This window comes from Falco naumanni, chromosome 14, assembly GCF_017639655.2.
Source record: "Falco naumanni isolate bFalNau1 chromosome 14, bFalNau1.pat, whole genome shotgun sequence".
NCBI classification, from domain to species: Eukaryota; Metazoa; Chordata; class Aves; order Falconiformes; family Falconidae; genus Falco; species Falco naumanni.
In genome coordinates, this window is record NC_054067.1 from 21,483,579 (window position 1) to 21,499,998 (window position 16,420).

Consider the following 16,420-nt stretch of genomic DNA (forward strand, 5'->3'; position numbering starts at 1 on the left):
GGACATAGGACAGGAAAGGAGCGAGTGGAAAGGCAAGGAGAAACAAAGATGGGGAAGGTGCAAGCAGGGGAAAATGTGGGTTGCGGCAGAGGGAAGGAGACCGATAAGGAGAACAGAACCAGATGGTGAAACAAGAGGAGCAGAGCTAGGAGAAGACGAGAAGAAAGAAAAACAGTGAGGAAGAAAGAAAATAGTCATCAAGAGAAGGGAGGAAGAGAAGGTAAGGGGAGAGCTGGGGAAGGGAGAACACATTTGGAGGAATATGAAACAATATTCTTATTTTAAGAACTCAAAAGCCAGGGGAAATGAGTATTTCCCTGAAAGAAATGCTTCCTTCCCACTCCCCGGGCTTTCGGGGATGTGGAGACTGGGAAGAAAGACAGAAAGGAATCACTTACAAGTTTCTGTTTATTTCAATAAGGAAAATGATTTCAAAAATCTGTGTAAAAACTATATTCCATAAGGCTGCTCATGTGGGCGTTGGGCTCTCAGTAAGGATGGGGCACACGGCAACAGCGCCGGTTCTGACCCCCCCGATAATCCTGGACGGCCGCTTCACAGTCAGCGCGTTGATGGAAGCCATAAGAAATGTTAAATGTGACTGGTGGCACATAACTTTAAAGAAATGGAAGGAAAGGAGGGTCGAGCAGAGAAATCAAACGGCATAGCTTTTATGGAGCACTTGTTTGTGCGGGACCAGACCCAGCACCCGCTGCAGTTGCCACCAGCTGTCATTGGCACCAGGTCTGGCCTTGCCTGCAGCATTGGGAGAAGGGAGGCTGCAATGAGCACGGGCCAGCCATGGCCTGAAATTTAATTATTTAACTGAAATAATGATATTATTTCAATTTCGATTGCCAAAGAGGCAATTTTGGCCACTGAGCGGTTCTGGTAGGGGTGGCTCTTGAGACTCTGCTGATTTAATTAAAAGGCAGAAGAAGAATTCTGTAAGAAGTGAAGTCTAAGTTTACATTGAAATGTGGCTGCCTTATTTTGAAGGAAGCTGTTGGAAAACCAGCACTGCTTTACGAGCACCAACAGCATTTTCTTCCTTTTGTTGGTCTTTGCTTATTAATCTGATAATGGGTAATTCTCTGCTAATGATTGGGAGTGCCTGTTAATATATCACAACCCTGGCTTATTGATTACCTGGTTTATTTCCCTTTGTATAGCCAGTCTCTTCAGTAGCAAACCCGTGGTAAAAAATATGTAAGACTGTGCTCGGGTACGTCTGGGTACAGAGAGGAACCACCGTGGGAAATGTCAGAGGGTACTAAAGCCAGCTAATGTGTGCAGTATGTGCTCAGACTTTGTTTTAAGTACGAGTGTACAAGCTACAGCTTTGATTTACTCACTGAACCTGAGAAATACATCTCTGGGCACTCATTGCCGGGAAGTCTCTTTCCTTTAGCTAACTCCATATCTATAAATGACGGTAATACCTGGGGCGGGGGGTCTTGAAAGATCTCTCAAAAAGTGATATATCTTACCTCTTATAGAGGAAAACTTATACCAGGAAAAAAAAAAGTGCCCTGTGCCAGGTTTATGGTAGAGTTAAGGATAACAGCCAAGGCCATATCTTTGCTAATACATTAGGATGGCTCTGAAACGTGCCAACCCTGGAGCTTGGAATAAAGAAAACTACAAAACTGAAAATATCCTTGACAAGACATCTCTCTTAACACATTAAGAGGCTGGCCAAACTGCGAAAAAAAAAATACTCAGCAGTTCCTCTCCTTCTGTCACAGAGTCTGTGCTTTAGTGGTTGAAGTTGCAGGGCTCTGCTGAAATGCTGCATGTTAGATTATATGTGAGTAACAGCTCATGAACAGCATGTTTAGCGTACATCGTGTCTCACCTGCTCCTTTATATGCCAGCCGCCGAGGGCACTGCAGATTCCCCAAAACCACCCTGGTTAATATTAATACGCCAACTGTAGATCTGGGCAGGGCGTTTGCCATAGGTGTGCACGTCCGTCGTACATCATAACGGTACCTGTTATAAAGACATTGCAAATCTGGTGTTTTCTCATCCCTTAAATACACTTGGATGCTTGATGAAAGCAACCCCCCACCACGTACCCCCCAAAAACTCCAAACCAAACACCACAACTGAAAGCAAAAGGCAAGAAGGATACTGTGCACATTCAGGCACAATAAACACAGAAGAAAAACACTGCAAAGGATAGTTGTTGAATACATTTGAATAACAAATACATTTGAGGAAATCCCAGTCTGCTTAGGGACAGAGAAAAGGAAAATAAATTCATCACATTATTCACTGGAAATTATTTGTTCAGCTCTGCTCCTTAATGTGTCAGCTAAAGATGATTTCTAAGAGCGAAGATTTTCTTTTCTTGCTTAAAATGACTCAAAAAGAAATGAATATTCCAGCCACCAAGTGAGGTTAATATATGAGTTTCATAGTCATTTACTCAACACTGCTGTTCCCTGCAGAGTAATGGCACTGAGATGCATTCTGGGATTGCCAGGGGTGAAACTGTGGTGGATGTTCTTGAATAATTTAGCAATGTATGAAAGCTTATTTCATCATCATCAACACAGTAATACCTTGCACCAATGGAGTGCTTTACATTTCTGGTCCCCAAAGCTGTGCAAGTATTCTCATTCCCATTTTTCAGTTGGGGAAACTTAGGGACAGAGAGACAAAAATAATTTTCCAAAGGGAGTGAAGGCTGTGGCAGACCTGGCGTAAAGATTCAGGTCCCTAGGAAGAGGTATCCATGACCTTAGAGTTGAAATCTGCGTGGGTGAAGATGCCGCAGTTTAGACCTGTTTGTGCTTAGTGACAGAAGAGAGAGGCATTTAAATAAAAGTATTTTTCTCTTCTCTTTCTTTTCTGGTAAAGTAACAATTAAATGAAGGATTATATTTCCAAGGTAAATTAAATTTAAGTATCTGTGCTTTGGTTATCCTAAAGTGGCAGAGCAGATTCGCATCCAGGTCTCGCAATGACGGGGGCTACGCTTCTGTCACCGCGGGGTTGCTGCCACCGGGCTGAGGGGCAGAGGAGCTCTCCTGCCTCTCTCCGGGCTGTTTACACATGCATGTAGCTGGTAACTTTTTTGTGTTTAAAGAGTCTAACAGCTCATCAATCTTATTCTTCCCTGAATGTAGATTGGTCTTTAATGAGATCAATGAATAGTGCTGGTACTTTGCTGGCCAAAATTGTAAATGTGCTGTTGCATTTCCTATTTACCCTGTAGCACAGGGATTTCAGCGCGTTACTGCTAATGTGTTTTGCATTCTATTGCTCTCCTACAAAATTTATGGCCAGAGAGAGAGACTGCAGAAATAGTATGGGCAGTCAGAGCTGGATTGTTTTCTTTGTACTGCACTCAGATATCTTTTTTTATTTATTTTAAAAAAATATATGCTTTCGAATAAGCTGAAGGATGGGAAAGGGAAATACAGAGCAAAGAGGGAGCTGGGAGTGGGAATGAATTTCAGATTAGTTTCATAAAAACAGAACTTTGTTTTCTGAGATGTGTCAGAGATGGAAAAAAGTGTGGCTTAAAACAGCTTAAGAAAAATGAGATGCAATGGAAGTGCCTTTAGTTAGCCCAGCTAAAAGGCAGGAGGAGAAAGGAGGCCGTTGGGCAGGAAAATCAGCAGTGGAACACAGTACGTTGTTAATTATAGCTCTGGAGTAGCCTGAAGTAACTAATGCTCTTCCAGCCCAGTCCCTTCCCGTCACTGCCCTTGTCAGCGCTGGGTTTGGTCCTGTTCCAGCTGTGCATTAACCCCTATAACTAACACCCTACATACTGCAGGTTTTGTTTCTCTAATGTGGCTCCTACGGTGAGAGCTGTGCATACACCCCAGAGGTCTGACCTGGTGGGTTTTTCTATTTGTGCATGGTGCTACAGGTTGATGTTGAGGAAGATATGTATCTGGTACTTTGACTGTAAAGTGCCGAGTTCTGTATTTTAATTTCTTTCTCAGAGCTTTCATCCATGACCTGTCATCTGAAGCGGCTCCCAAGGAAGTTGTGTCCCCCATGGACACTGGCCTGGAGAGTCTCACTGTGCCAGGGAAAGTAGTCTTCATTGGGCGTCCCTTATGTATAAATCTTTTTTTTTTTTTAGTGCATGATGGCCCAAAGCCAGATAAAAGCTATAGTCCAAGGCCCTGACCTGACTCTGTATTATATGGGAAATCAGCGCAGAGTTTCGAAGCAAGTTTGTTAGCATCTCTTGGTCCATTCAGGCCAAGTTACAGCCTGAAACAAATTTCCTACTGACTGACAGCTTCACTCCGGGTGTGTAAAGGGGCAACAGTCAGAAAGAGGAGAAAATGTAGAGGATTTAATTTCAGCAGATGAGTTGGACTCTTCAGAGGGAATCTAAAAGATCTGAAGCAAATTATGGGTAAGAGCTCGAAAACCCTGAATGAAGCAGAAGCCATACGAGAACAGTGTTCAACAGATGAGCAACAGAAATGGCACGTGTCAGAGACTAGTTGAGGACCTCTTATGCAGATATATGGGTCTTGTGCTTGTGCCACCATGAGATGTTCTCCTGAGCTTGCCCTTGGGGTGAGCAGTTCATCACCCTGTAGCTCTGCGTAGGTATTTTCTAGCTCTGTGCAGTTTCTAAACATTATTAGCCTCACTGTTATTGCACTATTCCCAGTGTTGCTGCCTGTGAAATAGTACCCGACAGGTGGTAGTACGGCTAGATAGGCTGTTTGATTAACTTGGTGAAATGATTGCTGGAGGTCCTGCCTCCCAGATGAAATGTAGCACGGCTGTTCAGGGACGGGAGGGAAGCGCGGTCCTGCCAACTCGTGACACACCATGTCTGTTACAGCTGAAAGGTGGGGAGGGCCCTCTTTTTGGAAGGCAAGCAAATACTCAACCGCATACAAATTAACTTGGGAAATCTGAGAGAATGTTACTGTTCCTGTTATCTGGCAGAAAAAGTAATATTGTTCTGAAAAGGACAAAACTGCAGAGGAAAAATGACTCTGCACGTTCCAAAGCCTGGACTGATTGCAGTTAAATGCAGGCACAAAAACTGCAGAGCCCGCTGAAATCCTTCAACTATGTTTGATGGTTCCAAGCCTCTGTAAAGCCAATAGAGACAATTTTCTGAGAAATCCCATAGTAAGGGGGATCCGTCAGGAGCACAGAGCAGTCTGGTATTTGTTCATCTCTTGGCTTTGGCAAAAAGTGGGTGGCTTGGATGTAAAGGGCAAAGCACAGAACTGGGGCATAAAAAGAGCTTCTGTATCCTTCTGCTTGCTAGAAGTGGTACAATGGCAAGCAGAGGTTACGTGTGGGGAAACCCCTTTTACGGGAGCTTCGACTTCTTCCCTTACACCAGGGCCAAACTGTGGCCTAAGCTCCATATTTCCTTTACTGGATACAAATTTACCAGTTCAGCGAAGTTGTGCTCCGTACCAAGTAATTTCATGGGTCAAGTGGAATAACATAGATGCTGATAGCAGAGAGAAGGCAGATAAAAATGTGAACGTTTTTTTGGGGGGGAGGTGGCCCAAATTCTATTATTTTTTACTGTGACATGAATATGGAATAACTCCCTTTGGATCTATGTTTTCCTTAGAGTTCATATTAATCTTATTCGTAGTATTTAGGCTTTGTGCTCTGACTAATACGGTTTTCCATGAGCTTCTTCCATGTTAGACATCTATGTTGCATCTTACGCCCTTACCCAACTTCCATCTGCAAAGAGCAAATTTCCCAGATTTGCCCTCTGCTGCTTTATCCAGGGTTTAAGTGCACATCATCTCTTTAATTCTGCACACCTCATTCTTTTAACTGTCTGTCTTTCCATCCTTAAGTATCACTGAGCTGCCAGATGAAACAGTTATTGTTCATATTACTAGAAGATTGTAATGGATTTATATAAAACTTGGTGCCATTGTTCTTGAAGTCCATTTTATTGTAATGAAGTTCCACTCTTAATATTCCATGATCTTCAATGTCCTTTACAAGTAACTTTTTATAAATTAATCTATAATAATCTAATTCAAGTCAGTTAAAGTGGATAACTATACTCCAATTATGATATGGGGAAGAGTTTTTACATAATGGAGGCTTTTATATAGATGGTTAACGCTAATACTGTAGTTTACAACATACTGTATGAATCACTAATTAAATGCCTAAGTAGCAATAATGGAAGTGAAACTATCAATACAGAGAAGATATCAATGATGTAAGGCATTAATAAAACTTTATGGTGCCATTTAATCTTTTTTATAGGTACTCCATTATGTCAGTGAAAAGAAAAGGCAGAAAAACAAGAAAGTGAGAAAGAGTGGAACTTAAAGGGGCCAGCAGATGGAAACTAAAATGTACTTGTCTCTTTACCTTCCCTGCAAAATGGGCCCGATAGAAAAGTAATGAGAAAATTGCCCAGTAGAAATAGATTTATCGCATTTCTATAAAATATGCCTGTTCATTGCAGCCAAAGGGTTTAGATGCTGCTTAAATAACCTGTATTCTACGACGTAAACGAAGGGCATCACAAACAGTACCGTCAAAAGCGGAACACGAGTTCGGTAACGCTCTGCCCGAAAAGGGATGGCTAAACTGCCGTGTTCTCGCGATTGGCCAGCAGCGATGACCAGGAGGGTAAAAATATAAACATTTGTATAGGAAGGAAAACCCATTAACAAAGGTATTTTATTTTAAAGCCAAAACACAAGCTTGGCGCTCGGTGCTGCCCAAGGACCGTTCGAGGCAGCCGGGCTGCTCTCCTGACAGGATGACATCTCTGTGTTCCTTGGACCCCGTCCAGTGTCCCCTGCAGGAAAGCAAGCTGCCCATTTGCATATCAAAGCGGAGGAATAAGCCAACCCCTGTAGACCTCTAAAGGGAAGTGAGAGTATATGGGAATTTTTAGTTTTAACAACTCTCAATAAAAAAAAAAAAAAAAGACCACCTCCATTCCTTTCATGCAGCAGTCACTTCAAATGCCTTTGCAACACATTTGAGCAGAAACAAGTATTTAACCCTTCAAATCCCCTTGCAGTGTCTTTCAGCCCTGGCTGTGTTTTGACAAATAAAGGGGGGGAGTTTTTTTCCTGAAAAACACGCTTGATATCAGCACTTTGAAAATTATTGCACCGAGACCTCCTACGCACCTTGATATGTATTAGAAGTGTGCAGTAGTCAGGCTAGCATTTCATTCTCGCTGCAGATGAGATGACATATTTATTTAGCACAAGATTTTTAGCCTCGTGCCTTTCTGTGCCTTGTAGGAGGTATTTAAGATCATCTGCATGGGATATCATTGCTGAGGTTTGGCTCTGAACTCCACCTTTCCTGGGTGTCCATCACTGGGCACACTGGAGCCAACAGCCTGCCTCACAGCTTCTAATAAAAATAAATCTTTCTGTATTATTTTAAAACTATGACTTCAATATGTGTAGATGAAGAGGCTATGAAAATTCTCTGCCAATATCAGTGAAGATTAGATCCGAGAAATAACGTCTCTCTGTGATAAGAAATTCATTACTCCCCTTGCCCATCAAACGTGGCTGTTGGCAGCCCTCTGCCTCCAGTACGCCGAGCCGAGGACATCAATAATCCTGCAAATTTGCAAGTGAAACCAAACCTTTGTGCAGGCTCCCCCTTCCTCCCGTGTATTGCTTCGTTTCACAGCCACCACGGCTGCTCTCTTCAAACACCTTTGAAGAACTGCTGGAGTTTAACTTAACTGTTACGTTTCTGGTGTTCGACGCTAACCCTGCTTCCAGTGAATGGGATTTGGTGCTTTTTGTGGAATGAGAAATTTAGCTGAAACACACAAACAAATACAGTTCTGTCTCTTTGTACCACCAAACAAATCCTAGGCATGTCATTAGTAATACGGTCAAACCTAATCGGTAATTAAAAGGTACCAAAGGATGTGGGGTTTCCCACAAGTACAGCCTTGCCTGCGTCATGGTTATCATGTGAGCGGAGCTCACCCACGGGGGCTTGCTTTTCTTCTGACATTATTCTGATTTATCAGCAGATAGTCTGGAGCAACCATTATCTACTGGCTGCTACTCACAATCAACCGTGGAATAAATTTCTTACTAGCGAAATAAATGTCACTGAAATGCTTCGGAGTGACTATAGGTTTTTCTAGCTTTACACAGGAGGCGGTGATTGTCCTTGTTCTGGAGTTCAATCAAAAAGGTTTTGCCACAAAGCTTCAAGTCCTTCAACCTTTTCTAGTCTTTCAGTAACTCTTATTTTTTCACAAGTCTTTTGGTAGAGCATAAAAAAAAAAAAAAAAAAGGAGAAAAGATCAGTGAAGTTTTGCTGTGGTTTAGTAGTTTTTAGCCATACAGTTCTCTCTCTTCTGATGTTCCTGTTCCTCATGACAGCTGAGTGCTGTGTTGTGTGACGTGCCATAAACCTGGGACCCCATCTCAGCTTGTTTCAGAAATCTAGAAATGGCACTAATGGACAATAAAAAAGAATAAGTCGATGAGGGGCATGGAGGCTCAGCCGTGTCAGCAGGAATGGCTGGAGACCCTGAGCCGAGCCAGGACCTGGCCCCACTTTCCTCTGCACAAATTTGTATAAATAAAATAATACTATGCAGCTATACTGGGGTAAGAGGACAGGTGTACACTTAAGCAAACTGAGGCTGTGACATTTTATCTACAATTTTTAAAATATTTTTTTTTTTAGTTATTTTGTGAGGACTATCATTCTTTCTGTCTGGGAAGGTCTGTAGGCTTTATACAAGGTGAAAGTTTCTGTAGGAACCGAGTTCAGCTGCGTCAAACTTTTTGGTTTGGTTTGTTGGTTGTTTTTTGGTTTTTTTTTAATTTTAAAGGATGTTTGGAGATACACTGAGCCTTTCAATGCTGCTTCTCGTGTTGGATCAGTTTCTTTCAAACACACCTCCACATTCTGCATCACCTCCATTTGGTTTATCATGCAATAAGATGTCATCTTTAATTTTATTTATGAGCTTAATATTCAAGTTTTTCACAAGTAATTTTTCCCATATGGGCCTTTAGAAATATGTTAGAAAAATCATTATGTACTGCTGTTAAGAGTAATGCATTAATAAGCAGATTAGCATCCCGCTGATGGGCAAAACTCCGTTTTTAGCACCACGTGAAGGCACTTGGTCCAAAATGAGCCGTGAACCAAAGAGTTTATAGGTTATGGATGACTGGAGCATCATAATACTTCGTGCACTACCAAGTGCAATGTTCCCTCCTGTTTTAAAGTTAAAATATCCTCCTAAATGTGCATTGTTGAGTCTCCCTGCCTCTGTTAATAGGCTTTTCAGCCTGCTTTCTCTCCCCAGAGAGTTCTTGTGCTCTTTGGAAGCCTTGCTCTGCTTGACCAGAGCCTGGGAGGTGCCCCTGTGCTCAAAAGTTTCCTTGGCTTCAGCCTCTGGGTCAAAGCAGGAGCCTTCTAAGTTTTGAGCAATCCCTTTGCACAAGTATGAATGAATGAAGCTTGCCTGATATTGTATTTTATCTTTTTTATATAATTCATCAAGAAGCAAATCTGGCACATCACCTAATGTGATGACAAAAATCAGTCTTCTCTGCTGGTCCCTTCACTGGCAGCCTGTGATAGCTCTGTTGGCTGGTGGAGTTGGTGCTCTCCTTGAAGGGTTGCTGTTAAACTTCTCATGTTGCTTGTACGCGGCCGGGCATGTAGAAAGCACCACTTTTGGAGCACTTTAAGCCCTTCCTAAATGAAACCTGTTGCAAGTTTAAAACGGGGATTGACAGGGGAAGGGGAACAGCTGTGATGTTCCTCTAAAGCTAAATGTTGCCAGTTTTGCATAATCTGCAAAAATATGTTGTCAGGACGAGAGATCCAACTGGCTCCCTGCCACCTTCCCCCTCCGCAGTGTGTGCTGCGGGAGCGGGTATCATCTGGAGAGGGGAAGGTTTATCTCTGACACAGAGATGTCAACATAATATAGAAAAAAAATAGATATACATATAGATGTCAGTAACTCGCGGTTCTTTTTGCACTACGGCTGCTAAAAAAGAAACAAAGGGAGATGCGGTTTCCCATTCTGCGATGCTGCAGGGTTAGATGTAGCTGTGATGGGAACAGAGGGGCTGCACACTCACTGCGTGCTGTGGTGTTAGCATATGCACACCACAATCTTCTTAATACCCATGGTAAATCCCGCTGCCTGCTACAAGCTCTGTTTTGAATGTTTGGCTTGTTTGCCTTCTGTTTTTTAAGCTTATAAACACTTTGGGGTTGAAATTCCCACAGAAGGTAACAAGAGCCATGTTAACCCTCTGCAATGGGCCATTTAAACGAGATTATCTTGGGCAAGTGGGGCAAAGGGACTGAGCGAGCGGGCTGGCAGCGGAGGAGCGGGCCTGGGTGGGACCGTGGTTGCTCCAGATTCACGTTTCCAGCAGCACAGCTGCGGTGAGTTCGGTGGGGATTTATGGTAAGCATACGAGTAGAAGATGACAACAGTTCTGAGTGATTGATAGGTTGATGTTGCTCATCTGCTTAGACCCAAGGGTCAAGAAACTGTTGTTTACACCTGAGCTCTTATTTTAAGCGTGTTGCTGCTGCTGCTACTACTTGTGGAGGCTGACAGAGACAGAGGGTTTGATGTGAGTTTTCCAGAATTATGTGTACTAGTGTCCATATATAAGGTTTTGTGATGTTATAAAATGCTCTTAGGCTCTGAGAAAATAAAAAGTCTGATGGAAGTTGCAACCAAGCAGGTGATTTGGTGTGGTTCTTTGTTCCTGGCGTTGTACCAGAAATCTTGTGGCTTTGGCAGAATGAATAAGAAATAAAAAAAAAACCCAACACTTTGAAATCCTTACCGCGTTTTTTAAGCAGTCCCTGGGAAGGTAGCACGTGGTTATTGTTTTTAATCAGCATATAAAGAAAGATGGTGCTAATATCCGCATCTAATTTACATCTTAGACCAAAATGTTACTGGCTTCAGAAGGTGTCAGATAAAAACTGAGGAGAGGATGAGAGTCAGCATGCTGGTCCGAGCCGGGGTGTGAAGGAGGCAGGACTGATGTTTCCGTGAGATTCATGGAGAACAGTGCATATAAATTCATAGGAAGGATTCAGAAAAATGTGCTGTACTGTTTCTAATCTCTGTCAATAAACAACATTCCTGAAGTGGGGCAAGTCTGATGGGTGGTGGGTAGAAGCTGTGTTTTTCTTGTGTGTGTGTGTGCAAATGCTAGATCTATGGTTTGAGAAAGAGGAGGAGGACAGGTGGAACGGGCTGTTTCCCAAGACATGGCAAGAAAGTACCTATCCCTGGTCCGTGAGCCCCTCAGTGAGGTGCTCCCAGCTCCAAGTCTTCCCAATCCATGCCCATGGACCTGTCGCTGCAGAGGCTGGGGGCCTCACTGCCCTGCACGCATGCACGCCTGCAGTCCCATCTCACAGCGGTGCGCTGAGAAAAGATGTTATGTGTTAAAATACTATGAGACTGTATCAATACCAAAGGTGGGTTCTGCTTTATCTTATCTAAAAGGCTTCACATCCCTTCTTTTATTTATAGCCCTTTATATATAGAATGTGCACATACATATCCTGGAGCCTAGCGAGGAGGCTGCTCAGAGTGCTTGCCCAGTGCTGTGAGCAGACAAACAGCCAAATCTCCCAAATTTGTGCATTCTTCTTTTGGTGATTCTTGCAGTCTGTTTAATTTGCTACCAAATTATATACTTGATCTGATGGAAACCTGCATGGCCATTTTTTTTGTTTGTTTGTTTTTTGGGTTTTTTTCCCCCACCTGACTGATTTCCCTCCTTTGGGTGGTTTATCCTTCGAATGTGTATTAAAGAGATGAGGAAAATATTTACTGAGCTGTTAAAGAATGGGCCATAATCAGGAAAAAGCAAATTCACCATCCTCCCTTGGCAAGTACATTTCGGTATGTCGCCTAATAAATCACCTGTATGAATTGAAGGTGCGAATAACACTTGCTTATGTAAACTACAGGATGACAAGAAAGTAATACTGCCAGAATGGGAGTTTGGGAGAACTGGGCTTTTAGTTGTACAGGTAGGGTTTGCAGGGTGATGCTTTAACAAGATTTTTTTTCTATCCAGGTATTTTAGCATGCAATGATTACATTATGACACAGTTATATTCTTAATATATAATAATAACATTATTATAATGTTATTATTGTATTATTAACCTGTGATTATTTTATTATTGAGCCTGGTGTAATAATGCACCGATGATTGATTTATAGACTCTTTATAAATCCAAGAGTAAATGAGTCTACCAGAGTCTGAGAGAGAAGCAGGTGCCCGAGTTATATTAGAGGGTGGTCACCACCCTTATGGAAGAGAAAGAAGTAAAAAAATAAAGCAAGGTCTTCAGAAACACTGCAGCTTTAAATCCATGCCAATGCCACAGTACAGAAAACAATGCAGAGGTCTGACTTTATGTAGCTTTTGGCCAAAATTTTAAGCTCAAGTATCTCATTACAAATAATAAGATTTTTTTTTTCTTTCACTAAGAAATTTAATTACATGCCTATGCTGAGCAATTCTGTTAGGATTAGCAATTCCTGTTCTGCCTGCTCTACAGTCTCTGAATGTGAAGATGATGATTCTCATTTGCAAATAATTCCAGCATTTCTTCCTATCTGCAAGGCTGAGAAGGATGGATCAAAACAAAACGTGCTTTCAAACAGATGCATGCAAAACAATCTGCTCATAAACAAAGCTACTCAGAAAATACTGTTCTTTAAAAAATTATCTGTACTCCTTCTTAAATGTTTATTAGATGCTGATAATGTAACACTTTAAATGTGGAATCCAACGATATCTAGAGTAACTTGTAGGATACCCCCCAATGCTTTCGTATAATGATCTGAAACAAAAGATTTTTAAAACATCCTTTGTCATCTTTGAGTAAAACGGTACTTTTTCTTTCTTTTTTTTTGATTGACTCTTCTGCCTACCAACTAAATTGCCCGCCAAGTTGTTACTAAATTAAATAATGAAGGATTGAAATGTTAGAGGAAGAAAAGGCTACATCCGCTATTGTTCCATCCAATGTACCCAGCTTGGTTAAGTAACTTCGGCTTTTTCATTTGTTTAATATATCTCAGATTGGTATCTGCTAAATCATAACAGCTTACCCCTGCCAACAGTAAAATTCAGGCATGCTTCACGTAGCCTTAATTTGTTTTGAGATCCCATCTTTTATCTGTGGAAACCTGCTCTCTCAGCAGGATGAACTTCTCTGTGAGAAAGTAAATTGGTTGTAACGTGGCGTGGGTCCCAGCATGCAACGCTTATTACAGCTCTCCCTTTGGATGCCTCGCAGAAACCGGTGGAGGAAAGAGTTAAATCAGCCTTTAGCATCTCGCATAATTATTCCTGGCCAATTGTCTCCAACTGGAAACTCACAATTTGTTACCACTTAGTTGGTTTCGGTGAATGAAGAGGATTCATTGCTTTTTGCCGGCGTTCACATCTTTTGTTCACAGTTTCGAGAAAATTGCAATCTCTTTTCTTGCTACTGTTCCAGCTTTAGCCATGCTTGGTTAAGTCAACGCTCAGGTTTCTCTCGATTCGCATGCACTAATCTGGTAGCGTGCAGACTTGGGTTTGTTGTGTTGTTTTTTTTGTGTTTTGTTTTTGTTTTTGTTTTTTTTTAACTAAATTTTCCTGAGTGTCTTGTTTCCCAAACTGACATGAGCAGAGCATTTATTTTTACAATCTTAATATTGTTATAGTGACTCCGCTTTCTCAAATTTCCCTGTCTTTACAAGGGTGGTCATTTATCTGAATCATATGTTAATGCCTTCTGAGCTTCACAAGAGACTAAATAAATAAAAAATAAACCACGTGTATAGGCATGGGGTAATAAAATTGATGTGGCAACATTATATAAACCAGCATCCATGTGCTTGTTTATAGGTTAGTTAACTTTTGTGAGTGTTGTCGGTAGCCCCTGTGGGATAAGCGTGACTTGTGCCTTCATGGAAAAGATCCCAGAAAATTTAGTAATTTAAAGGTTATTTTTTTTTAAAAAAGTGAAACGGTTGTAGTACACTGATCCTGATTATTAACCAACTGTGACAGATGGTAATTCTTCTTTTTAAATGTGGCTTAGAGAAATTAAATTCAAGGTGAGTTAAGAACTTTTTAAGAATTGCTGAACCCGACTTAAAGAAAACAAAAAGCAGAGCAGAACACCTTGCAGCTTGCTTTGTTTGCTCCTGCACGGGCATCTCTGAAGATGGGGATCCAGCTCCGTTCCCAGGGAGTCACAGGGACCCAAGTGTAGTTTCCAGGGTCTTTTTTAGTGTGTTGTGGTATCGGCCCAGGAAATCTGTCTAGTCATGCAACCCTCTTTTAACCTAAAGAATAGTGATTTATTATTATCTCAGGAAACGACGCTATTCAAGATAAATGTTTTGGGGCCAGACGAATGAATTATTGCATGTTTTCTAGGAGATTGGTTAGCTGAGTTGTGCAAAACTTGTGCCGTATGTCTTTTGTAGGCCTATTTGTGGGGCTTGGATCAATACAGGAGGGCTGAGACCTTCCCATTGTAATTCTTAAAGCATCGATTTGTATTTGAGATTTAAAGGGATCTCAATTTGCCAAGGCGAAACGAGCTGTGTTCATCTGGTTTCATACTAACAATCTATGAATAGCGATAGATTCTTCATCAGACTGAATCATCACAAAATATAAATTCATTATCTCAAACTGGACTCAGTTTCACTCTAAAGATATCTGAATCTTACTGTACAGCCCAAGTAGATGCCTTAAAAACAGGGCATGAAACCTCAGACTGAGCAGTGTGCATTTCTTTGAATGATAGAGATGTGCCTGCGTGATTTACACCTGAAGTCAAATTGTAAACCTTTAGGGCGCTTTTGCTAATTGTGTTTCTAGAAATAACACGCAAAGAGAAATAAGTCTTCACCATTCTGATTTTAAAAATCATGAGGAAGCAACTTGTAGGAGGTGTGAGAGTTGTCTGAACCTAGCTGGTAGGACAGCATTTTGCTGAGTGTCCATAACAGCTCAAATCCAGTACTGTACCTGGTGTGAGCGCTACCTGTGGCAGGGCTGAGCCTTAAGATAGAGTCTTGTATGAGGGGATGCATCCCAGTGGGAGCAGGGCACCGCATCCCTGCGCTAGAGCAGAAAGCATTGGAATTATTGTATGCACGTCTGTCCCAGTCCTTTAGTTGACAGGTGTGTGAAGAAGAAAATGAGCCAACTGCAGTGGCGTGAGGTTCAAGCTTGTAAAGGTTTCCTAGCTTTCCAGGATGGCTATCTTTGGCTCATACTCTTTCTGTAGCTGAGCTGTTCTATTCTAGTACAAACAAATCTCTTTATTTACAAAACATAGTGTTTCAGCTATTTTGTGTTGTCTTGGCACCAGTGTTTTCAATACGATCTCTCTGTCAGCTGTGGAGTGACTGTGAGTTGGGAATACGTATCGTTTAAGTGTATACCTTTATGCTTTGCTCTACACAGGTGTATGTGCACATATATATTTACACCAGACAATGTTTTCAATGAAGTTTTAGTCCAATTCTTGTAATGATTCTGTCAATTATTAGGAAATTATGCACTATGCAGAATTATCCATGGCAGAGCTTTTAAGGATACTTCTCGGACTCGTTGCTAGCCAGGGAGTTTGAAGCACAGGTTGCCTCTCTTGGACACAAGTGATGCGTTCATTTTACTTTTTCTGGTTGGGTGAGTATGTTCCTCTGGAGAGGTTTCTAGGGTGCATGCTCACAAGTATTCACTGAAACTGTTAAGCTTCTGTAGGTATTCCCTAATATGCACACAGACGAGGCAGCCTATGGGAAAGGAAGGAGTTCTCTTTGTTTTCTGATAGTAGGGTTTTTGTGTGTTGTGCAGTCTTTCAGAGTACTCCCAAACTGCTTTTTTTTTTTTGGATATACTTGCCTATGAAGCCCAGGAACTAAACTTGAGAGCTGCGACCCTTCAGTTTCTGCATTCATAAAAAAGATTTAAGAGTTTGAACAAATTGAAGCAACTTCATTAAAAATGTAAGGAAATATTCCCAGCCTGTTGGCAGGCTGTTTGTTAGCAGTAACACTTTGGATGGTACCTGGTATCCAGGAATCTGAGTCCCTGGCAGATATTGATTCAGCCTCATTGTGTCTCGGAGTAAAACATGAAAATTATCATACTTGATTTTGAAATAGGCGAGTAGGATAGTAGCACGTGTAGGTGTTGTGTCCAGCTCTGTGTGAAGCTGAAGAGTGGCATACACCCCTAGCTGGAGGAAAACAAGCGCTGAACCACGATGCATCTTCTCCCTACTGCACCCGTACAAGCGGGTTTGCAGCATCTCCTGCTCTGCAAGGTGCTGATGGAGATGGGACACAGACCAAGCAGCCCCCATCCTCATCTTGGTGCTCTGGCTGCTGGCGTCACCC